Genomic DNA, 25,167 nt, shown 5'->3' with positions numbered 1-25,167 from the left:
GATAATTTTGCACTTAGTGTTAACAACCTCGAGCAGATGTGCTTCCCAATCATAGCGACCAGAAAGCAGGAAAGATGGATTGACTGGATACGCATACATCAGAGATGTCACTTCTTAATTGCCGCATCGGCGGCTTTCTCCGCAACGCACTGATGCACCATCGCGAAACACTCTGTTGTCGTCAGCTGACAGATGTGGTTTGCTTTTCAGAGGCGTGATAGAAAGACACCGACGGGATGAACCATGTTATCACTAAACCAGAGCTTCATTGATCTTTAGCGACACGGGCAGCCGATTACTCGGGGGCATTCGTCGTCTTCCGTTCTTATCGCCCCCTCAGCACAGCGCTTGTCTTGTTACCAAGTGACGACCTCATGTGGACGGCATCACTCGTCCTTGCGGTGTCCGCAACCGAGCCTTGGAAGTTTTCGAGATAAGGTCTCTGAGTGGTTCCGTCACGTCGATCGGTGCGGAGCAGAGGACTTTCCCGATACTGACTCGCACGTATGCGTGCCTTGCCCCTAGATGAAGGCTGCCACCGGTTGCGACATTATGGTAGTCGGCCCGTGACGACCTTGCCTCAGGCCGCAGTCAGGCGTTGGCATTGCTCTGCAAGATGCATATGCGATGCGAAGTCAGGCCGCGGGTGATGTGAATTCTAAGAGAATTGCGCGACTAGGCGCACGCGAAGGCTGTAGGTGAGATGAATTCTAAGGAAGAGCGAAAGCAAAAAAAAAAAAAAGCCTCCACAAAAGAGACGATTAAAAAAGCTGAAAGATATCGACAAGCACTGGACCGATGTGTCAGCCCAGAAATCTGCCTTGCCTTCGTTTTCCGTGAGTTTCTCTTTCAAACCCTGCGCACAGATCCATTTTAATGCGGTACATGACTAGAAAACGAAACTTTGGCATACTTTGATGACCAAGGACATGAAGGTGCACTAGACAGTCCACGCCACACGCATGGCGATTAGTCGTGTGCAAAGAGCTTACTTTCAATTTGACACTGTTATACACTTAATTTTTGCACCAGGATTATGTATACGCCTCGGGAATCGCCTATTAGCGCCGGCGAAGTCTTCGGAGACAGCGAACGCGCAGCCGTTGTAATTTATGAAAGCTGGATGGAGTTCGTTTTCGAAAAGATAACCCGGTTGCAGCCGTGCTGTTCTGCTCTGGTCTTGGAGACAGACTGCTTACTCGCCGCGCGAGTGTTGCGTTCCGGTTTCACGGGCAGTCTATTCCGTCCGGGGGTCGCCCACGCCTCTCTGGCATTGCTCTCCGTTTAATTTTTCTTTCCCCTCTCACTTGACGCACGCAGCGGCTCCTACGCGCCTTTGCTCGCTTGCCAGAGGCTGCTAGTAGTAGGATAGCATGCGGCGAGTGACGCGGTTTCTTCTGGTGGTGAAAACGGCGCTGCCTGTTTTGGCGGGCAGTGAAAATTCTCGTTCTTTTTTTTTTCTTTCTTTCAAATTTACGAAAAAGAGCGTGCAAGTCAGCACAGTGCACGGTCTCTTGCTCGTACACGTATACCACGTAGCGGAAACATTCTTCCTCTCGCATTGCATAAAATGCTGGATCGAAGTTTACCGGAAGCGGAGTGGCTGAGCTGGCTGAGCTAACAATTGTTGCGCAAGGTGCGAGGTATTTTTGTTCGCTCTACGGTCAACACGGGAGCCAAGCTGTGAAGTGCGAGACGTCGTTAGACGATTAACGTTTCTTTTTCTGCTTTCATTTTCCCATTTTCCTAAGCAGATGTGTCGATCACTTCTGAACTGATGTCTGGTAGCCTCGAAACTATTGCTATTCCTGCCCTTATAGTTGTTACTGAGTGGCGAATTAGTATCATTGGTCAAGAGGAAGAAAATGAGCAGCTTTTCCGCGCATGTGAAAGAACCGCAGGTAGCCGAAATTTATCTGGAGCCCTTCTCTTTGTGGCATATCTGCCGAAAGCGGGACGATAACTGCGCTGTTATTGACCTCGTGATAGTCTGAAATTTAAAAAAATAATAATAAAAAGTTAATTTGAGTGAACATCTAAACTGCACCGTTAGGGTAGAGGTGGAGCGTCCAAGGAGAAGAGGCAGGAAAGCAATTCAGAAAGAGACTACCTGAGAGTGGGAGAGAGAGAGAAACACTTCCGCAAAATTGAAATTCGAAGCTTGTATGACCTACTGAGCTTAGAAATAACTGATTGGAACTGCGCTGCTATACATATTTCATGGTATCAACTGAAAATCTGTTGCCCTTACGTGTCGGCCGCTCGTTCTAATTAGGAAAAGGCCGCCGCGGTGGCTCAGTTGTTACGGCGCTCGGCTGCTGACCCGAAAGACGCGGGTTCGATCCTGGCCGGGGCGGACGAATTTCGATGGAGGCAAAATTCTAGAGGCCCGTGTGCTGTGCGATGTCAGTGCCAGGTGGTCTAAACTTCCGGAGCCCTTCTTTACAGCGTCCCTCATAGCCTTAGTTGCTTTGGGACGTTAAACCCCAATAACCAAACCAGATAAAAATAGACGGTAAATCCAAGTATAAGTCGTTTTTTTTTCCTTCGCTGGTCGGTCACCACGTGCGCAGAGATGTGCGCAGTACTGCCTGAACGCATCCTCACCTGCGGCGCCAATCAGTTGCGGGTCCCCCCGTGGCGCCGCCGAGACTCATTTGGCGCCCGTCGCGAGCGCTTTGACGATCAACAGGTTGTCGTCATTTCGCGACGCGCCGCGCGCGAGCGCATTCTCCCGCGTCAGCGTTGGCGCCCTTCACTCTCCCAGCGGCTGTCCTCTGTATATTCTCCGCGGAATGTTGTTTTTCGCTTCTCCCCGCACAAGGGCATCATCCATAATAGCGGGATTCCTCCATCGCTTTGTGTCACGTGAGGGGACACCCCTTCATCTGCGTTGTCGTTTTCTCTTCCGGAATCTCCTTTTTTGTTTTGTTCCGGTTTAATGACGCTACCCGCTGTGCGGAGTAAATTATTGCCGCTATAGCTGGCCTTTGCCGAGCGACCCCGCTCCCTCTGAACTATACGGTGCGCGGGGTGGAGTTCTAGTTTTGTAGAGAGGCTTAAAATCTCATTAACTGGGGATTAGTTAGGACTCGCTCTTTGAGCGCTCAGCCCAGATCTCGCCACGCGAAAGCACTTTGGACAAGTGCGTAGAGGGCACGTGCTGACCTTGATACATACCTGTTGCCCACGGTACGTGAACCGTACGACGCTTACGAGATAAGTTCCATCTTTTATTCTTATATCTAGGGAGTCCCGCGAGCGTTCGTGTGTGTGTATGTATTATGTATAATTTAGACGCTCGAAGCGAGCCAACTGTCGAGTAAAGCTTTGTAGACTACGCTCGAAGCGAGCCAACTGTCGAGTAAAGCTTTGTAGACTACGCACGAAGGAAGAAAGTGCTTAAGGTGTCCTGTCATTGTTAGTGACACGGCGCTGCGAACAACAACCTGAGAAGAATGTATTTCCCTGCATCCTATTGAGAAAGTGTATCGAATTGGGCTGTACGTTTATTTCCACACAAAGTGGTGAAAAGTAGTCGACGCTATTATGAGCGCCTCTCTCTCATCTCAAACGTAATAATAAAAACACACACAATAGCCAGCGAAATAGCGTCCGAAAGGCCTACGGCCAAACGTCCTGAATTTCGAACCAGCATATTAATTAGCCTCGCATGTAGTCCACGTCGTTGCATCGCGAATGAAACCTCGCAGCATGGCGCCACCCAGGCGTGATGTCTAGCCTCTAGCCAGTGCACGCTGGTCATGCAGTCTGTAGCCAGAAGAGGGCAGGAGCAGCACAGTGACCGCAAGGCGTGGCCCTGCCCCGCGTGCCGGCGGCGCCTCCCAGTTCGACCGACCGACGACGTCTGCAAGAGCGCGGTCATCGAGCCTTGCCGAGCCGCGATCGATACTGAGTTCCTGTCCCCTTTCCTCCCAGCAGTGCGTACCGTGGGGAGGAGCGGAGAGGGGGGAGGGCTAGGCTGTCTCCCCGTATATATTGCTTCCTTCCTGCAGCCGCGGGCTCAAAGGCCGCTTGATGGCACGCCGACGGCCGGCTCACCCGCCGCCGAGTCCCTGTTGCGCTGCTTTGTTGTTTCGCCCCGTGCTACGGGGCACAGCGGACGAGGTGTGTCCGGGCGGCCCGATCTTTCCCGGCCGGTGGAATGGATTCGCGGAAAACGGAGGATGAGGCTTTTTGATGATGATAAAATGCCCGCAAAGCCGTCGAGAAACGACGGGGGACGAGAAAGCAAATGCAGCCCGTTGAAGTTTCGGAGCAGGGCAGAATCGTACTCAGCGGGATCTACTTGCTGATATTGAAGTCCTGGGGTAGGAGAGGGTAAGGTCTTGTTCTTGCTGCGCGACATGTGTGACATAAACCACGCTCGAAAGAGGGAGGGGGTTGAGGTACTTTCTAAGACACTCCAGAAGCCGTGCAAAATAATAATTGCAGTACCGTTCATCCCCCTGCCTATGCTGCACCCTCTCTACTCGACCGTTATATTCTTTAAGGACAACGGACAGAAACACCGACGCTGGCATGATCGCCAGGCAAATGTGTTCGCGCCCTTTCCCTCGCAGTCTTGCTCCGCTGGAGGATCTATTTTTGCGCCGTATTTGAGCGAAGGCGGCTCTTACTCCATCTGTTCGTCATCGATGGCGTAACAACCAGCTAGCAGCTGCAAGTGCCCACACTGTAACGCTTCACCGGACATGTGTAATACGCTTTACTTTTTTGTGGACATGCTAGCGACGGCCTCTGCGCGCAAAAGCCACCCCGCGGGGAAATTGTATTGCTGTGCAACCTCGGAGATGACTACAAAAAGTTTACAAGAGACAATTTGTATTTGACAAACCCTGCAGCTCTCTCAGTGAAACTGGCCTCCACTGCTTATATCTCCTATATCGCCCTTCCCTCTTTCAATAACTGTGCCTAGTGGCACGCTTGTCGAAAAGAAAAAAAAAAGTATTGCATGGCAGAGCCGTAGGTGCGAAAAACGCTAAAAATCGCGAAGTATAAACCTGCACTGTGAAGCTGAATCCTCAGATGTGCTGTCCCGTGCCACTTCTGTAGCGCTGTTGCCGCCTCTACTTCTTGGCGTTAGCGCATGTCACCGCTAGTGGGGCCGCCGTAGCGCGAATAGAGCACTCACGACAACCCGACCTGCGCCGCGAGCGAAACCGAAAAGGCGACGGAGCGGCTGCGGCAAACGGACACACTTCGTCGCCGAGACAAGGCTGGCGCGCACCTGTTCCTTCCCCTGCCCTCGCCGTGTGTGTGCGGCTGTCACGGCCGATGGCTGGACTTTTCTTTATACGCAGACGAGAAGGAGGCGGCCGAGCAGGCGGCTGCACGCTCTCGTCGGCCCGGAAAATATTGCGATGATGGCGGCTGCGATGGCGTCACGCAAGGAATTAGGCATTAGCCACGCCATCGCACCCCTCCTTCTCCCTCCCAGTTTATATATGCGTGTGTGCTGACTACGAGAAGAAGCGGCGAGGCTCATGACATCGGAGAAAGCGGACGGGGTCAAGGTGAAGAAGTCGTCTGCGTTGATCAGGCGTGTCGTCTGCTGCTGCTGCGAGCCGCGTCGGGCCGATTTCTCCTGCGTCACCCCCTTCGCTCACAGTATATAGATAGACGACGACAAGAGCGCGGTACGCTTTATTTTTGTGTTGGATCGCAGCTCGGCAGCTGCTTGCGGCTGACGGACGGGCTCAATGACATAAGACGTGATAAATGGCGTCTCTTGACAGTTGCTCCTAGCTACCGGTTTTCGATGCCTACATGTGGGAAAGCTCGATCCTTGCTTGGAGGTCGAAAGCAAAATTAGTTTTTCTGTCGGTATGTCAGGCAAGCTCTTTTCTCAGCTGGCTCACTGTAACACTCATAACATAAGCTATGAAGTAAACTAGTAAACTTGCTCACTCACTGTAACGCAACTGACAGATGGAACTGCAATAAAGGGGGAAAAATGTTGATAGAAGAAACCCAAAGCTGGGATATCGCAGCCCAGCTTTTAGTGCGTCTGTCGTCATTTCTTTAAAGCCATACTGCTACATGGGTGACTCGATTCGACGGAATGCCATGCACAGGCAGCGTCTGCTAACAAAAAGGGTCAGAAGCACACGCGTGGATACAAATAAACGCGCGATACGGTTTCGCAAAGAAATAAAACAGATTACGGTCGTTCCTTCCAGAGGTCAGTCCTTATTGCATCGACCCATTGATCTGGTCTCATTCGTGGTGCCCCATTCGTTGCTTCCCCGCGGAAGATGGACGGCCTCGAGTACTCTGGGTTAAACAAAATGATTCTCGTGCGAAAAGAAAAAAAAAATAACAAAAGACGTTGCTACCTTTGTGTTGCGGTACAACCTCCCCATCTCGAACGCTATTACCCACCTTGACCGGTGTGCGATGAGCAGCGAGCAAGCGTTGTTATACCGAGCGCAGTTTCTGCAGCGTGGCCGAAATAGTAATGTAGCGGCATCAGCTCTCTCGGCCTTGCACGACGCAAACTCGCCGATGCAACCACGTTCGCGCGCGCGCGTGCGCGCGAAATATAAACCAAGCAAAAAACGACGCTCGAAAAAAAAAGAGGTATACTGCCGCAACAAAGACGAGGGCGGTCTAACAGGCAGGAAAGGAAAGAGGGCCCTGCCGCTCCAGCAACAGCGTCCGTCTTGATTTATCTGGTCGTGATTCAGACGTCGTGACCTGAGCGGTCGTGCTTTATATCGCCTGCTTTTCGTTTATTTCTTTGCCCTCGCCCGCCCTTCCTGCCTTCCTTCCTTCGCTGGAACACGCCTCTTTTTCTCCTCCTCACGCGCGATGGAGTCCGGCTATAACAGAAACGCCGTGCGTTGAAGCGCAGTCGCGTCACGTGCTCAGTCCAGGTTTGGCGTAACACCTGCTGGCGGCTCTTAATATTCGAACTTGTTATGATAGCACGTGTGAGTTAAGTGCGAGCGGCTCGCAGGTGTCGTGTACCAGTTAGGCAAGGGCTGTTGTCTCTTATGGGGTATTCTCATCTGCGACCCGGAACAGCTCTCCGAATCCGCGAAGGAGCAAAACGATCCGTCGCTGTCCAGTCAGAACTCAGAATATGCATCCGAATCGTCCATTGAAACACGCTCTACGGTTTCGCGGATCAAGTAAAGGTTTCGGATTGCCGATTGAAATGCGGCATTAGATATAAATACAGCACTAACACACTACCGTTCTTTCATCTATGCGATTAATGCCCGACTCGAAGAAATTTTACGGCAGGCATGCGTGTCGAACTCTCCAAAGTAGGTGAAGAAGAAAAAACAGCAGCAGCAAAAAAATCAGCACTTGGTAACTATGGCTTATGGTCCGCAGCATCTACTCCGCTGACCAATCAAAGCAGCAAACAAAATAAGGTTTTTGATGTTTGACTATATCGGAATGCTGGAATTCTTAATCTGCTGATTTCTCCTGGTGGTTAGCTTTTTGTTTAGGTTACAAGAAAAGCTTTAACAGAGGACTACTTTTTGTCACGGATGAATTGTGTGTGGCGGTCACTGCAGAATTAAGTTGTATATAGCTATAACTGAGCGTTCTCTAGAAGTTCCCACGACACTTTGGATATGTCACCGGAAGAGCCTTCGAGTCATGCTATATTGTTCATGGTAATGCCGGAGATAGTCCCCTGTATCGCTGTCGTTATAAAAAAGTGGCAGGGATGTAATTTTCAGTCCTTTCTCTGCAACAATGTCATGCTCACCACAAAGCTTTCGCAAGAAACTTACAAGGGTGTACCTTTCGCATACACGCTGACACTTCCTGTTTCTCTTCACGTCTTCACAACGGCGGCATCCTACACAAGGCCTTGGCTTCCCAAGAAGTCGATCCGCTTCTTTCCTTCCTTCGTTTCATTCCGGCGTCGACAACAAAGGCGTGCACGTGCGAGGCTTGTTTACACGCACGCTCAGCATGTTTCTTTTTCATCTACCCGAAGCACCAGTGGTAGCAGCCGCGTCGAGGGGGAGAATAACAGCCCCAAAGTATGGCCGCAGCTCGCGCCACGACAACGGCGATAATCGTCGGCGCCCCCGGCGAAGAAGACAGTGACAAACGACGGCCTTAAGACAAAAGGAGGGCGTGTGGCGCTCTCTTCGCGCTCGTGCCGGCATGGGTGGCGGGGGCACTCCCCTCTTTTAAATGATGCCGCCGGCAGCAGCAAACAATGGCGGCCAGAGGGACAATGGGTCACGCCTGCCGCCACTCTGGCCTCCGGGTCCCATTCACGACGGCCCGGGCGGAGCCTGCGTGTGTGTGTGTACTACGTATACTGCTCCCTGGCAGAACCGCCCGGTGCTCTCCTGCTTCTGGTGTTGGCGGAAGTGGCGCATATACGTGTTAAACCGCGCTCGCAGACTAATGCCCTGGAACGAACACAAGACATGTATGCATGTTTTTTTGCTGTGGCCTTGGATGAGCGGTCAGGCGATGAACGTGCAACAAGTAGCTCGTTTTTCTGTTATGGAGTAGAGGAGCTCCTCACCAGATATTCTTTATTCTATTAAGAGGGCGCTGAGACGTCGCCGTGCTTAATCGTGCAAATATTTGGCAGAAGAGAATAGCGTGTCTTTTATGTAGGGGTCAGCACATATTGATAGTGGAAGAATGGATATTCGCTCCTCGTCATGCCGCTAGACTGAGAGGAAGTCGGCTTGTTGGGGGTCCGAGCAAAGTGTTCGCTTGAGTTTTCAGAAAACCTACCTTGACCTGCTGCACCAACGCACTAAGTTCCCCAAGACGCTTAATATTAGGCTGGAGTACCGCAGATTTCCGGTGCTGTGAGTTCAGGTGCTGCTGAGTTCAGGTGCTGCTGAGTTCAGGTGCATCTGAGTTCAGGTGCATCTGAGTTCAGGTGCATCTGAGTTCAGGTGCATCTGAGTTCAGGTGCTGCGGAGTTCAGGTGCTGCGGAGTTCAGGTGCTGCGGAGTTCAGGTGCTGCGCGGTTCAGGTGCTGCGCGGTTCAGGTGCTGCGCGGTTTAGGTGCTGCGCGGTTCAGGTGCTGCGCGGTTCAGGTGCTGCGCGGTTCAGGTGCTGCGCGGTTCAGGTGCTGCAGAGTTCAGTTGTCTCGCGGGGTGGTGAGGGGATAACAATTACAAAAATGCTTTTGTTCTAGTTTTACGTATAGCCGCTCTCCTACTCGCGGGAAGCAAACACGCGACACAGGCAGCGCGCCATTCGTGCTCCTGTGCCGAGGAAAAAAGTCTGCAGAGTTTATTCAGAAGCCGCGCTGTCTGAAACGCGCGAACTTGGCACTGTACCAGTTGCGTTCCTCTATACGCTTCAGCTGCCGCGCTGGCTGCTGTAGCTGTCTGGAACTCTCGCTGCCGACTGAAAAGTGTGTACACCGTATGCGCACTAAGCAAGTACGTTTTTTTTTTTTTGTTTTTCGACCTCAGGGAAGCCGGGGACGTCGCGAGCAAACGCACAAGCATCCGTTGCAGGAAACACGCGTCGGGTCGACCATAGCCGACAGCGCACATATGCTCATGTATGCATCTTCTACCAGCACATGCTGTATGCGAGAGTACATAGCTGAAGTATGCAAATTCTAGCATGCGTACTTAGAGTGTGCTTCATGACTTGTGCCAAGAAGGAAAGTGATCGTGTAAAATAAGCACGCAGGAAATCAAAATGTTCCTTCTTGCATCACGCGACCTCCAACCAGCGGTATTGCTTGAGTTTCATTCTAGCAGTTGTATTCAAATTCTTTGCTCATGTTACGTTCGAAGCACCTCATGCACAAAACATGTGAGTACGCTTTGGCACTGATATATCTTTGCTGAGTGCACCGGCGCTGTTGCTTAGGTCATGGCTCGAACTGTCGATTCCGGTCGGCAGGAACCTTGGCATAGCCGACGAAGAGGAAAACGGAAGAAAAAGTAAACATGTATGTATATTGAGCAACGTTGCAAAAAAACAAAAAAAAAAACTCCCTCTTGTCCCGCACTTACGTAACTGCTTTCCGACGGTGCATATAACGCACAGAACTGTTTTTGTTTCCCCGTAGCCGTCGGCGTGAGGAGAGAATTGCGGAGTCGAGTGCGATCCGCTAACCGCGAAGTCACGACTCACCGAATGACCCGCTCCGAGACAACACGCCGCAGCGGCAGCAGCATCGTCCATTTGCGCCGCCGCGCTGCTCGCTCAGCGCTATATCGAGTAGTACGCTATAACCCGAAACCCGCATATAACGCGTCGCGTGGTTTAATGGCAGCGGCCATACAGAGAGCAAAGCGAAAACAGGTTCGCAGAGATGCGCGAAGCCGTAGGCGACGCGCGAGTCGTGTGTTTATATACTCGCGCTCCCGTATTCACGCAGCTTGCGTGTGGCGGCGAACCCTCGGCACCTATTACGCCCCTAGCGCGCGCTTCTTTCTTACTGCTTCTTTTCCTCCTTCCGTGTCGGCGCGTATGGAGAGAGAGAAGAGAGGAGGGAGAGACTGAGAAAGACGGCGAAAATGCGGACGGTCAGCAAAGCGTTATGCGGTTCGGGCTTAACGATGCGGTTGAACGTTCCGTCTTCCTATGGGTATTGTACAGAATGAGCCGAAGATGCGGGCCACAAGCGCTCTGTCTGTGCTACGTTTATTCTTTGTTTTCTTTTTTGTATGCGACGTTCTTTTTCGCCGAACGACCAACCTGGGACGCTCTCTTCCGCCCGGAAGAGCCATAACGTCGCGGAAAACTAAGTGTATGCGTTCGCGCTTGCGTCGTTGCGTTGCGAGGGACATAAGAGCGGAAGGAAATGCACTATGCGTGCGTTGAAAACCAAAGGCGTGCTCATGTGCTGCAAAGTGTAAAGCGCGGATTTTTTTGCTCTTTTTTTTTTCTTGTTGAATGCTGTCGTGAAGCGCGGATTCTCGTAGGTTGCGTGTGTATAGAGCATTAAACCCTCATCTCATCGTGTCCCGATTTTTCTCGTTTACGAAATTACACGTATGTGTTACGTAATGGCTTACGACGCTATTTCGTTTTTCTTTTTTTTTTTCTGTTGGGCGCAGAGTTGCAAGAGGAAAGCTCTGAGGTCAGTACGAGCGAGTGTATTCGTGGAGCTTCCTAAACTGATGAATAACAATTGTATTGAGCCTTTTAGGGAGGAATCGCTACAACGCCTCCGATGTGACAGGCGCCATTCGTAGCCGCGCACTAAATTGACAGTTCTTGCTGGACATGCTGATTCACGGGCTGGCGGCCATGCTTTTTCGACTCACCGAGAAAGTACCAACACCACCATTCTATGCGAGATTTCAACGAAAGTTATTTTAGCTTCGCATTTATGAAGCAATTCCCTTTTCAGCTTCGGAGCAGTTTTTGCGCCTCAGGTAAAAATACCGGAGCAATTTTGAGGCGTTGTTGCCGTCAGTGGCCCATAGTGAAAATAAACTTGTAATGAGACCAGCGTCTCCAAAAATGTTTAGTACGACTGCCGGAACTTGATGTATTAAGCGCGATAGAAGTCAGCACAGGTGAGAGACTGCAAGGGTTGTGTGCAACATCTCAGGATAAGCAGCGCGAAGCGACACGGAGCAGAGAGAGAGATAGAGAGAGAGAGAGAAAGATGAACGGAAAGGCAAGCGGGCAAGGGGAACGGAAACAGATAGAAAGGGGAGAGAGGAAAGAGAGGTCGCTTTTTCTCGTGTCCGTAGGCATTACTAACAGGGTACAAAGGGCACAAGCAAGTAAAAGAAGCTGTTCATGCTGCTGTTTTAACGTTTTAGTGTCAAGACTTCTCGGAATAGAGAGAAGTAAGTATTAATTAAGCAGGTATATATGTCCTGTCGCTTGCCAAACAGAAAGGGGCCCGGTATAGGCGAGCGAATACGGTATACATCTTCATCCGGAACCACCGGGACTACTGCGCGCTCTCCTGCTATATCGACCGGCGGTCCCGCACAACCACGGCTTCGGGTATACTGATCGCCCATCCTACGCAGCTGTCGGCTAGCCGCGACCAGCCGCCCGCTGGTTATCGAGTGCGCGAACCTTGCTTTACGGTCCATCTGTCACCATCCTCCAGCAAGGTCGGAACGTATGCCGCGCAGTACGTATGTATCGGAGGGCATGTTTTTGCAGCAGTACGTTTCCTAACACACGGGATTCAGTTTGCGGTTCTCGACATACGAAAGAAAAACGCTGTGTGCTCACGAAAACGTCTGTGAGGGAGTTTCAACACTTGCCGGCTGTTCAGTGACTATTTAGTGCTAACAGAATTTTTCTTAACTTTCTCAATGCTTAATTACCAGTATTTTTAATTGTGTAAAGGACTTTTTTTCCACGCATTTATCACGCATTTTGAACTTGTCTTCACCTTTGCGCTGGCCACACTGCTAGGCGTCTGAACGGTTTTCAAATATTCAATCGTATTTCAGCAGCTTACCATGAGAAGGCGGCCATCGTCGGATACTTATCGTCGGTTACAACTAGAAAACTTCTCAGCTTTCCGTCTTCCCGCGGAGTGAAGTAGTGATAGCGTAAGCTGTAACGAACACCCTACGCCCATAAATGCGTCCTCTCTCAGGCCTGAGTGAGCGCAGATTTTTATTGCATGGTGTGAAGAAAAGACGGCGTGAGGTCGAGGAAGAGGGCCTATGTCGGGCCGCTGCTTCCAGGAATCGCACGTGGCGAGTGACGCGTTGCCTGGCTTTCAAAGGCACGCGGCCTCTTCCCGCCGCCGCCGCAGAGACAGCTTGTCGTGTGTGCACTCGGTCACGCTTCTGTCGCGCCGCGAACGCGAGAGCGTTGTGTTATTTTTCAGTTCTGGCGTCCTTGCCGGTGCAGGTCTGTGTTTGCATGCCGCACGCACTAGGCCGCGCTGAGTCATCGCGTATTTTCTTGCGTAAGAGCGTTTTGCGTGGGACCGTAAATATTCGCGCGGAGATGTGAACGCCAGCAACTGCTGTTCCGCCGCCTGCTTTGCGTTAGCGGTAGTTCTAACCTTAGGGTCGTATAACTTCGGGCGCAATTTTCGGTCGTTGTCGAGTTTCTTGTCGCAGACAGCCGCCAGATTGCTTTTGATGTGGTAGACAGTACGGGCATGATTTCTCGCTTCGAATGGACTCGTTTATTGGTACACAGGTTCGCATCACGGTGCAATCGATCGCTTCTATGTAGACATCGCTCATTTGCTCACTTATCCTCACTCACTCCGCTTCACTCGCTCCAGTCACCTTACTCGTACCACATCCCTACATATAGATGTCTGAGAAGGTCAGATCTAACAGAGAGCAGCACTGTACTTATCCTATCAATGAACGTGACCGGAAACATGGTTAATCGAACAAGAGCGCAGTTTAACAATTTCCGCCGACCGCTCTTTTCGTTCCGAGTTGAAAGTTAGACTCTCGATCTATTCTACATAACAGCCGGAATTTCTCGAGACACCCCGAACAGATAGGCAGTCAGTCCCACCTGTCCCGTCTTCGCACGCATCTCGAGGAATCCACGCTATTATGTCTTCGCTTTATCTCGACACGCACCAAAGACCGGGAAACAAAGAAGGATAAAGACGCGGAACCAGGAAACACTCTTACGCTGCGCTTGAAAAATTCACCAAACGTTCCGAGACTTCCCTTGTCTTCCCTTTGTCTCCCCCTCTCCCCCCTCGCGTCTGCGACAGTTTGTTCGAGGTACACGGATGAGAGAAACCCATATCTGTGCAGTAGTGCTACAGAAAAGAAAAAGCAAAGCTAAGATAAGGAGGGAGGGGGGGGGGGGGGACCAAAATGACCAGCAGTGGAGTGTGCTTGGCGGAAGACAACTGAAACAACAGCTCCTACCCTCAGTACCAGCCTTTTCCTTTATTAGTTTGTTTGTGAAGTGACGAAGGAAAGTTAGAAGATACGCCTTGCTGAAAAGTGGACTGGCAAGGCGGGCGATACGCGAGCAGTGAAAGTAAGCGCAGGCGTCAGTGTGGACGCTTGAAATATGAGTGGAGCCGCAGAAGCGGGCAAAACAAAGAAGTAATACGCGCGGGTCCAGTTAAAGTAAAGTCTCTAAGGAGGTAGCGGGTGGCTATCTCCACCTCGTTACTGTGCTCCGACAGCTTTCTTCGCTACACGATGCTGTAGTGTTTGCCGGCACACTTCTATTCTTTCAGGCGGGTGGTGCTCACAAAAAAAGAAAGAAAGACTGAAAGCACTGAAGTGCGGCGTGCCTCTTGTCTTTGTACTCTTCTCGGGGCGGCGTTTTGTTTTAGACAAAGCGACTCGCTTCCATTGTGTACTTGCGTGTAGGTAGGTGCCCGTTGTGTTTGTGCCTGACTTGTTGGCGCCGCCTTGCGGCATCTCGCGTCACTTGCATGTAGCCCTTGCGTCTCGTCGAGGAAGGAAGGGATCGCACCGAGACACGCCTGAGGGACACAAGTCGTTCCGACGAGAGCGTGCGAGCTCGTGTCACTTCTTTTAGTTACTTCTTTCTTTTTCTGACGAAATGCGGAAGCGGCCGTGTATGTGCGTGCGCGCACACTCGAAGGCGACGCCTTTGTCTCTTCTCCTTTCTTCCTACCTCCTTCACTTTCTCGAGAAACATAGAAGAAAGAAAGAGAAAAAATAGAGACAAGAGAGCTTTTGAAAATGAGAGGCTACACCTTTCGCTCCATTTTCTGACGTTCTCTACTCACACCTGAGGGGAAAGAAGCGACGCCACCAAAAAAGCGCCGGCGAATCACTGCAAAATTTTGAGAGGAAAGAAAGCGTCCGTGTCTTTGCCCTGGTTTCTCTTCTTAATTTCTTTTTCTTTTTGCTCTTTAGCACCCGCCTGTCTGTGCGCAATGAGGGATAATCTGTTCCGCCACTCTGACGCCTTCTGTATAGATGCGTGCGAGAGGTGCTTTCGCTTCTGTCTAAATTGCAGGTCTGTGTGGAACTGCCCAGATCTACTTCCTCTATCCTACGTTCTTTTCTTTTCTTAACATTGGGATTTGAGACGTAGAGTGGTACTCAAGAAAATAAAATAGAAATATGAGGACCAGGGTAGCAAGTGACATTCGAGCGCTCGAACACGGAGTGCAGCGCACTCGTGTGAGACAATGGGTGCGCTGAGACCTACTTTATATACATATATATATATATTTGTCATATATGGCGGCGCGTACGATCATGTGCTGGTATATAAAAGAGAGAAGTGCCCCAGATATGCTTCCCCACAGTCAGGCGGGTAAAGTATAGTCTTGAAGGCTCACATATTCTGCAGGCTGGCGGTTGCTTTGGGAAGAAAAATGAAGTGGTGGCTGCTCGCACTGGTTCTATTATTATATCTCAGCGCAGAGTTCTCATCAGCGTATAGCTCACAAGCTTATACCTGACACCCTTCTGACTGAAAGATTAATTTCTCGGACGCGGCTTGCCGCCGAGCCCTTGGGGCCTCTTGTCGGCAACTTGTGAGTGAAACTGCGGGATCGCTAGAGATTAAATCTCGAACGCACGCTAAACCGCGTCGACCTGAATAAAGGGCTTCGTTGACTAAACGATACTTTTTAGCGCCTCCTAATTGCAACTGCACGCTTTGGGGCCCCGAGTTCAGGGCAAAACGAAACGCCGTACTTACTTTCAACAACGCAGTTTCGAACAACGTGCGCGCCCGCGACGGGGAGAGTTATTTATCGTCGCATCGGCCCACATAAGCTGGGATCGAGCTTCGCCGGGTAGGGTAAAAAATAACAAAAAGAAAGAAAATGCTTTGCACCACTGCGTCCATAGAGGCCGCGTGCAGAGTGTTACAATGCTGCCCTTGGCCGGGATTTACGGTATACAAGAGCGCGCGTGTGTAGGCCGAGGTTGCAGTTGAATCAAATGTGGAAGAAGAAAATAAATAGAAGTTCAAAGCTGTTGTTTTAGCCGTGATCGATATCAAAACGGTCTGCCACGTAGGCGTGACTTGTGCGGGGGAAGAAATATTCTTTGAGGTTGAGCGCGTTTAACTTATGTGCGGCGGCCTGGTTTCCAAGCCGCGTTGTTTATGCTTGTTGTGACCTCACATTGTTTGCTAGCAGTGCATATCACAAGTTGGGTCCTTGCAGGGGAGGCTTATTTTATATTTTTGGTGTACTTTGTTTGCCGTATTCGATTTTCTTGCCTGTGTTTAGCTTTCCAGGCTCTTTGTTGACGGTGAGATATTTGCAGTTGGGCCAATACGGCCCGGTAAAAGCGTAGTAGTAAAAGGGTATAACTGAGGGAAACAGGGTCGCAAGTTAAGGGCACCCGTAAGCTCTCTACAGAGAAAACCACACAACCGGTCCCAGTGCATAATGAAAAAATGTTGAAGTGAAACTATAGCTTTTCCGTTTTATATGTTTTACTTCACGATCACTGCAAATATATGCAAAAATCAATAGGAACTTCTTAAATCTTGTGAATGCCTGCTTATCTATACGAGCCATGCGCATATCGTGAAGTCGGACCTCAAATGGCTATTTCTAGTTGAATGCGCTTAGCGGTTAGTCCGTTTAGTCGCTCACGCTAATAAAATTCGTCCACTCGACAGGCGTACGTGTTTCACCATCCTAATTATGGAGCAATCGGATGATGTGCAGAGCTGAAAAACCACTTAAGAGCTCGACTCATGTGGACTGATAAAATACCAGGAGTGCTTGTACGGACACATTATGCGTTAAACACGCAATCCTTTTCTTAGAAATGTATTTAGATGATCGCCTACCGCGCTGTTTTCGCGGCGGGAGAGCGTTGGCTTACGTGTTGTGACGTCATCAAGCGTGGATTGCCTCTTCTTTTCCTTTACCGCCAAAGGCAAGAGGCCAGCTCTCACGCGTCTTCGGCCTAGGTGCGCGTTGCCCACGTGTTGTTCGCTAATACCGCCACTTTTACGGACAACGCAGGAGCCGAGACAACGATCGCTGGCTTGAGATGCGGACAGACGTAATCGCGTCGTCCTCCGCTGCGTGGTCGCCGTTGCGGCTGGTGCGATTGTGAGCAATAGGAGCTGTAAGAGAAGGAAACGCAAGAAAAGCGATGGAAAGAAAGGCAAGGATAGTAGTGGAAGAGAGAAAGAAGAAAAAGGACAACTAAAACGGCTACTTTTTTGCGCTGAGGTCGCCGATCGTTGCTTCAAGTGCAACAGACGGGCTTTAGCGCATTGCGCGTAGCACGCGTCTTGGCCTTGGCAGGTTTGCCGGGCTGTTCGCGCGGCTTTGGTAGTTTTTCTTTTATAGTTCTTGTCCTACTCCTCTCTTCGCAGTTTTCTTTCTGGGCGTGCTGTCTCGCTTGCGTTTTCTACGACGCCTGCTGTCGCTATCGCTAGTTATGTTCACCTCGGATAAAACTAGCATGGTATGCAAGGCCGTGTCCGTCACCGCGCCTGTAACAAGCTGCAATCGATCCTAGAACTCAGTGATCGGGGTGTTGCCAAGAGATTACACTGTATGCATTGGCATGCGCAACTTGTCGAGCCCATGCAAGCTTCGCAAGCCTCATTTGAGGCAGGACAGGTGCGCGCGTTGCGCAGAATAATGAATAGCAGAACTGTCTTGCGCTTGAACCGATCTCGGTTCCCTTGCCTTGATGTTCAGCACTGAGGTATGGGTTCCGTTGCTCCGGTGGATGTTAGAAAATAATTAGAATAAATTAGACTCCCCTTTGCCCCTATTCATTTTTTCTTTCATTACTTTCCCCGCCGGGAGCTGTGCTGAGCCGATATTGCGGAAGTCGACATGGCACGCCCAAAAACTCTCAGATACTGTCTTGTTGTGCTATAAGTGCCAAGCAGCCCAGCACGACTCCCACGGCCTACGCCGAAGTTTGCATGAACACAGATATCGTGCGTGTTTATTATTTTTTGTTTGTTTGTTTAGCGCTGTTATAAACCCAGTGCCGAATAAAAAAAAGTGTCCATAGAGGCTTGAGGCGTTTGATTGGAATTTGCGGGTATTGAAGAAAAAGAATAAAGATGCAATATTTAAAATATAATGACCATAGTCACTCGGTCCCATTGATTTTGTGTAATTTTGTCTGTTCGCTGAGCTTGTACAGAAAGAGAATCAATCAATCAATCAATCAATCAATCAATCAATCAATCAATCAATCAATCAATCAATCAATCAATCAAATCTTTTTTCCTTAACGCTCATTTGACTTAATGCGGTGGACTAGGCATCCTAGAAACGTTTCACTTACTGCGAAGCCTTGTTATGACTTTTACTTCCCCTAAATGACCAAGTTTGCTCATCTTTCCAGCGGATCGGCGCAAATGAAAGGTCGCCCCGGACATCGGTCAGAAGACCTGACTAAATCATTCAATCGGTAGAAGCGCCGCCGCGGTGGCTCAGCGGTTATGGTGCTCGGCTGCTGTCCCGAAAGACGCGGGTTCGATCCCGGCCGCGGCGGCTAGAATTTCTTTGGAGGAGAAATTCTAGAGGCCCGTGTACTGTGCGATGTCAGTGCACGTTAAAGAACCCCAGGTGGTCGAAATTTCCGGGGCCCTCCACTACGGCGTCTCTCATAGCCTTAGTCGCTTTGGGACGTTAAACCCCATAAACCAAACCAAACCAATCGGTAGAAGCGACGGGTGGCGTGCACAAGGGGTAGGGGCGTAATCAACGCGCAACCTTATGGTTCGCACTTACTGGGAATTCCTCGTTCAGAGGGAACAGTTGCAAGCCCCTATCCCGATCACGGAAGAAGTTCCACGGGTTACCCAGTCTTTTCAGACAGACAGGGATGAAGACACTCTGCTTCCTTCAGTGTAGAGCGTGTGCGTCCCAGGTATCTAATTCTAAGGGCGTCACAGACCTGTTATTGCTCTGTTTCGTGCGAGGTTGCAAGGTGGTGGGAACCCTGCACTATTTAATAGGCTAGAGTCTCGATCGTTATCGGAAGCAACACCGTAGAGCACTTACTACAGTCTAACGCACGGTGACATCGACTTTGGCTTGTGTATGTATACATACATGCTTTGTTATTTCGTATGACACGCACTGCTTACATCGCGCGCTCAACAAGTCACGCGTTCGACTCTGTCCCTCGGTCCACGTTGCCAGCAATACGAAACTCTTCCAGAGCCACGTCTACACACGAAAAAAAAAACAACAAAAACCAAAGACAACAGGCCACTGTGCTGCGTTAAACTGTGACGTCATTGGCATGAGTACGCAACTGCGCGCAAGTGCGAATCGTCGGCGCGCGCGCCGCGCGGAATCCGTTCTCACGTCGCGCGCCGTCACGGGCCCGGAATAGCGCGGCGTCCTGCCGCGGCAGCGGTAGCGCGTCAGCCCGTCATCTCGTGTGCAAGCATGGAGGAAGGCGAGCCTCCGCTGTAGTGCTACAGCCGCCACGCTTTCTAGCCCGTTGCCTCCTCGCGGGGGCGCCATGAACTTCGTGCACTCGCGGTATGCAGAGCGGCACCGGAATCGTAGCGGGGAAGCTGGCGTCGCATATTTCTGCTTGTGATGCAGGGTAGTAGGCGAAAGACTGCGTACATTCTTTAAATTATTGGTTCATAATACCTTGCTGGGCCCGGGCAAGGCACTGTGAAAGAGCTTGTCGGAAACACAGTTACTACAAAAGAGTGTAGTGTGAACAGGATGTGGAAAGACTAGTGAGAGAAGAAAGAGAAGATGAAGTTGTACAGGGCTAAAGTATGCGACTTCAGTTCAAAGCATATGACGCAAAAAGAACGGAGTAGGAATAAAGTGGGGAAAACCACGAAATTAAAAGGTACTGACAGAATAACAACGTAAGTACATTACAAGGGCTCAATAAATGGAATAACATTACAACGAAACAGCAAAGCAAAAAAGATTTTAAAGTAGGACGAACCTCCTTAACGCGGCCTGCGTAGGCTCCCTGCAGTTTACCTATATTAAAGATGATGGATTTTATTTGTCGAACCCGAAACAGCGGGTGTGAAAAACGCCGTAGTGGAAGGCTCGGTATTAATTTATGTCTTCCGAGGCTCTCTCTAACGCGCACGTATCGTGGGATCTTTCATGCGAGAGCACACATCTCTCGGGCAGCTCGTGTTGTTGAACGTGACATGTGTCTCGTCTCCAATGCTTTGACACGAACATTACCACTTTGTTTTGGACCCTTTCAACGTAAGACAAGTTCGACGCAGTAGGGGGAGGAGGTTGAGTCTCCGTGCATAGTGAGCCAAAGTACCTGAGAACACCGCTGACTGCGAAGGCTCTCGAACCCGCACGACTCGGGCATGCTTTCTCGGCTCGCTTGGCCTCGCTTCCCTTGGACCGTCTGCATGCTTTTTGTTTTAGTTGTCCGCTCTGGTGGCGAGTTAACCAGCGCTCTTCCGACCAGCCGCGACCGCGGTCCACTCCGACACGACGCAGCTGCAAAGCGCAGCAAAACGCGCCTTGGCCCTGGCCTGCCTCGGCGGGAACAGCGCCCGTCAGTCCGCGCCTGAGCCGGCTTTGAAAGATTGGGGCCCGCGTCTTTCATGACAGCTGGCTTGAATCATCCCTTTCTTTCTTTCTTTCTTTCTTTCTTTCTTTCTTTCTTTCTTTCTTTCTTTCTTTCTTTCTTTCTTTCTTTCTTTCTTTCTTTCTTCACACGTGCCGGAAGCGACATCACAAACCCAGGGACAGCGTAAATTGTCTCCTCAGCAGCATTCTTCTGCCCACATTCCAAGGGCAGGTCTGGGCGTTTGCGACGGGTTGCAGCCCGGCGTCGAGCATTTCTTTCCTTTTCTTCCCTCTCTTTCTTTCGCAGTGCGGCGCAGAGAAATTGCCTGTACCGTGCGCAAGCGTTTTTGCACTGGCTCGTGCCACCGGAAGAACCCGGAATAGTGCGCGAAAAATGGCCACGTGATAGGCCTGTCCGCTGGTCCGTCTAGACCATAGAGTTTCTTACTACTACCTAGAGGGAAAGCTGGCGGCGCTGCACTTCAGCCAACATGGACGCTCAAAGCATCATGGGGCGGTGAGCTACTTGTTGCGGCACAGTCGTAGTTTTTCAGGAATACGGAGTGGCACTACTAAGACGTTTCATTCCGAAAACGCTGTTCGTGTGTGCGCAGACGACTTTCGCGCGATCGCAGTGGGCAAAACCCACAGTAGTAAAAACGCAACGACACACGACGCCAATAAAAGGTTTTATCTTTCTGAAATGCCAATAAAAAGCTCTTATAGTGTTTAAGCAACAACATTTTTTTTAAAAACATATTTACTTTTAAAAGTTCGCCTGTTAAGTACGAAATATTAGTTTTTATAGTGTTCACTACTTGGCCAATAGGAGAGCGAGTCGCCTCTAATTTTGGGCAAACTTTGCACTTAAATGCTTTTCTGCTCGTTTGTTGCAATCATTAGACAAGATTTTCAATGTTAGGACGTTTGTAGCTATCAAACAGCTTTATTTCTTTATTATTTTTTGGCCAAAAGTTACAGTTCCGCAACAAGTAGCTCACCGCCCCATGATGCTTTGAGCGCCCATGGTGGCTGAGGTGGTCACGTGGGGTCTCCATGCAAACTCCCATAGACGGCTTGCCAGCTTTCCCTCTAGGTATTTGAAGGAACAAACAGCGCGACGAAACACGGACACACGTAGAAAAGACACACACACGAGCGCTGACTCACAACTGAAAGTTTATTCTGGTGGAAAGACCCTTAAATAGAAAACATGAGGGGGTGGGTAACAGGGCTGCTCAGCGATAACCGGTAATCAGTGTGGTCGCGTCACAGGATGACACAAAAAAACAACAGGGAACAAAAGAAAGTTATAAGCGATAAAAGACGGTGTAAAGGGCCGCGTAACAGTGGTCAGGTAGGTAACAATAACAAAAACTATGAAAAAGTAGCCAAAAGAGCGGGGAAAGGTAAAACCTATGAAGAAAACAGATGAAAATTACACAGGTGAAACCATAAAAATGTAAAAACGTGAAGAAGGTAAAAGTTTTTAAAAAACGTGCCCAAAAAGGGGGTGTGGAACTAAAAGCAAGATAAAAGCGGAGCAACAAGGATTCCGTGAATTAATCAGTTGTGTGTGGCGCACCAGAACCTTGGGCGTTAGTCAACGCACCCAGAAAATCTAGCTCTTTTTTTGACAGGGAGAGGGATGGAGTACTGACGCAGTCTTGACCGGCATAATGGATTTGGATGGCTTCAACGATTTCCCTTGTCAACTTATCTCGTCCTCGCCCAATAGTGGTGCAACGGTTAAGGTCAGGGGAGCAGATTCTTTCAGGGGTGTTTCCATCGATTTTGCACTTCTTACAGTGCTTAGCCAGGTGCCCAGAAATGGCTATACTTTTTACATTGTTGTGGTGTTCTTGGAGTCTAATATTGATACACCTTCCCGTTTGACCAATATACCTCTTCCCACATGACACTGGCACAGAGTAAATTATTCCTGAATCACAGGGGACATACGGGTCAGAGTGTGAGACTCTGCACCCTCGGGGTTCCTGCGGGTTATTCACTTTGGAACAGAGGGCGGAAAGCTTGTTCGGAGCCGTGAAGACGAGATCCACACCGGCGCGCTGTGCGACTTTTTTTAGACGGTGACTAACTGTGTGGAGGTAGGGCATTACTACAATATTTCTGCGCTTATTATTTGATGTATCAGGTTCGATGTGTTGCCGGGACTTCTTTATGATGGAGCCAGCTACGGAGACTAGCAGGTGTAAAGGGTAGCCTGCTGCTATAAGGCGATCGATCTGGTTATTGAAGCTATACAGGAAGAAATGTTCACATGATTTTTGCAGCGCGTTTTGGAAGCCCAGTTTCACTATGCCACGCTTGACAAGTTTTGTGTGGGCTGACGCGAACGGCAGGAGTGCCTTCTTGCCTCTAGGTTGGTAAGACCAGCAGGTGTGGTTATCAGAAAATCGGAGGCTTAGGTCAAGAAATCTGATTGACTGCTCGTTGGGTGTTTCATGCGTCAAGGGGAGAGGTATGCAGCAGGCTACCCTTTACACCTGCTAGTCTCCGTAGCTGGCTCCATCATAAAGAAGTCCCGGCAACACATCGAACCTGATACATCAAATAATAAGCGCAGAAATATTGTAGTAATGCCCTACCTCCACACAGTTAGTCACCGTCTAAAAAAAGTCGCACAGCGCGCCGGTGTGGATCTCGTCTTCACGGCTCCGAACAAGCTTTCCGCCCTCTGTTCCAAAGTGAATAACCCGCAGGAACCCCGAGGGTGCAGAGTCTCACACTCTGACCCGTATGTCCCCTGTGATTCAGGAATAATTTACTCTGTGCCAGTGTCATGTGGGAAGAGGTATATTGGTCAAACGGGAAGGTGTATCAATATTAGACTCCAAGAACACCACAACAATGTAAAAAGTATAGCCATTTCTGGGCACCTGGCTAAGCACTGTAAGAAGTGCAAAATCGATGGAAACACCCCTGAAAGAATCTGCTCCCCTGACCTTAACCGTTGCACCACTATTGGGCGAGGACGAGATAAGTTGACAAGGGAAATCGTTGAAGCCCTCCAAATCCATTATGCCGGTCAAGACTGCGTCAGTACTCCATCCCTCTCCCTGTCAAAAAAAGCTAGATTTTCTGGGTGCGTTGACTAACGCCCAAGGTTCTGGTGCGCCACACACAACTGATTAATTCACGGAATCCTTGTTGCTCCGCTTTTATCTTGCTTTTAGTTCCACACCCCCTTTTTGGGCACGTTTTTTAAAAACTTTTACCTTCTTCACGTTTTTACATTTTTATGGTTTCACCTGTGTAATTTTCATCTGTTTTCTTCATAGGTTTTACCTTTCCCCGCTCTTTTGGCTACTTTTTCATAGTTTTTGTTATTGTTACCTACCTGACCACTGTTACGCGGCCCTTTACACCGTCTTTTATCGCTTATAACTTTCTTTTGTTCCCTGTTGTTTTTTTGTGTCATCCTGTGACGCGACCACACTGATTACCGGTTATCGCTGAGCAGCCCTGTTACCCACCCCCTCATGTTTTCTATTTAAGGGTCTTTCCACCAGAATAAACTTTCAGTTGTGAGTCAGCGCTCGTGTGTGTGTCTTTTCTACGTGTGTCCGTGTTTCGTCGCGCTGTTTGTTCCTTCAAATGCATTACCAACTAGCCCGGAACCTTGCTCTTCTGAACCCTCTAGGTAATAGTAAGAAACTCTATGGTCTAGACGCACCGAAGCTCTGCGGAAACGACTATGCGGGCGACATACGAGACGCACGTTTGACCTTTTTTGGGTTGTGGAGATGTGTCACCGAACGCACTTGCGGTCGAAATGACTGCGGAAGTGTTGTCTTTGTGACAGACCGGGTCTGGCATTTCTCTCTCAGCGGTGCCAAAGCGGGGACAAAGCATTTTAGTCGAGACGGAGCTAGAGAGAAGAATGAGACAAGGAAATAATTATCATTAACAACCACTTGAGGGCAGGCGTACGTCAACAAAGAAAAGGTGTACAGCCTTCCATTCCGGGTTTGCAAAAAGCCTTCCGCTTTTCCTTTGCTTCCCGTGAACACTCGTCTAGAAAGAAGATTGTCTAGTTCGCTAGCATTTGTACTCGGTAATGTGTAAAACAAGAAAGAGAAGAACGTCAGTAGTGCTGTACCGACTGCACAGCGACGCGCAGACAAAGAGCAATTTTTTTATTAAAGGTGAGATCCTTGAAAGGACAACGCTCGTGAACTGTCGATAGAATGACGCTTGAAGCTTCCTGACATCTATTCGTTGTCAATGAACTCGCTTTTACGTTTTGAGATGAGTAGCCAGGAACTTCCAGGCTTTTCACTTTATCTTTGTCTGCCTGTGCGCACAAATCAGTGGACGCCAGCTGCTTGTGACCTTTTTAGTCTGCCGTCAAAGCAAGCACTGGGCACTTAACGTGCCCACTAGTCTTGTGCATACTTTTGTTTTGAAAGGAACCAGAATGGCTAGAATCGGCAGCATCGACTGACCTGGTCGCCTATTTGCCAAATGCAGCCAGTACGGCCAGTGATGGCAGCACAACAACAACAACGACGAAAAATAATAGCTCATTTATACCGATGCCGTCAATTACCGATTTGAGGCTACTGGCTGAAGTTGCGTAATGCGCCACTTCCTTCTTTCGTTTAAACATTCGGTTTATTATATTAATTTAACGCCTTTTACCGTAATCTTATTAAACATGACCAATCCATATGAGACCCGCCGCGGTGGCTCAATAGTTTCGGTGCTCGGCTGCTGACCCGAAAGAC

General features: G+C 49.8%; 1 protein-coding gene across 2 annotated transcripts in view; it reads left to right on the top strand.

Annotated features, from left to right (window-relative positions):
* Positions 1 to 25,167, top strand: part of LOC149364949 (uncharacterized) — a 155,302-nt gene that overhangs the window by 1,268 nt on the left and 128,867 nt on the right. The gene's annotated exons all lie outside the window — the stretch shown is intronic.

This window comes from Amblyomma mixtum, chromosome 2 (assembly GCF_055824585.1).
Source record: "Amblyomma mixtum isolate Tamu chromosome 2, ASM5582458v1, whole genome shotgun sequence".
Lineage (NCBI taxonomy): Eukaryota > Metazoa > Arthropoda > Arachnida > Ixodida > Ixodidae > Amblyomma > Amblyomma mixtum.
This window is presented reverse-complemented; position numbering and strand designations above follow the sequence as displayed.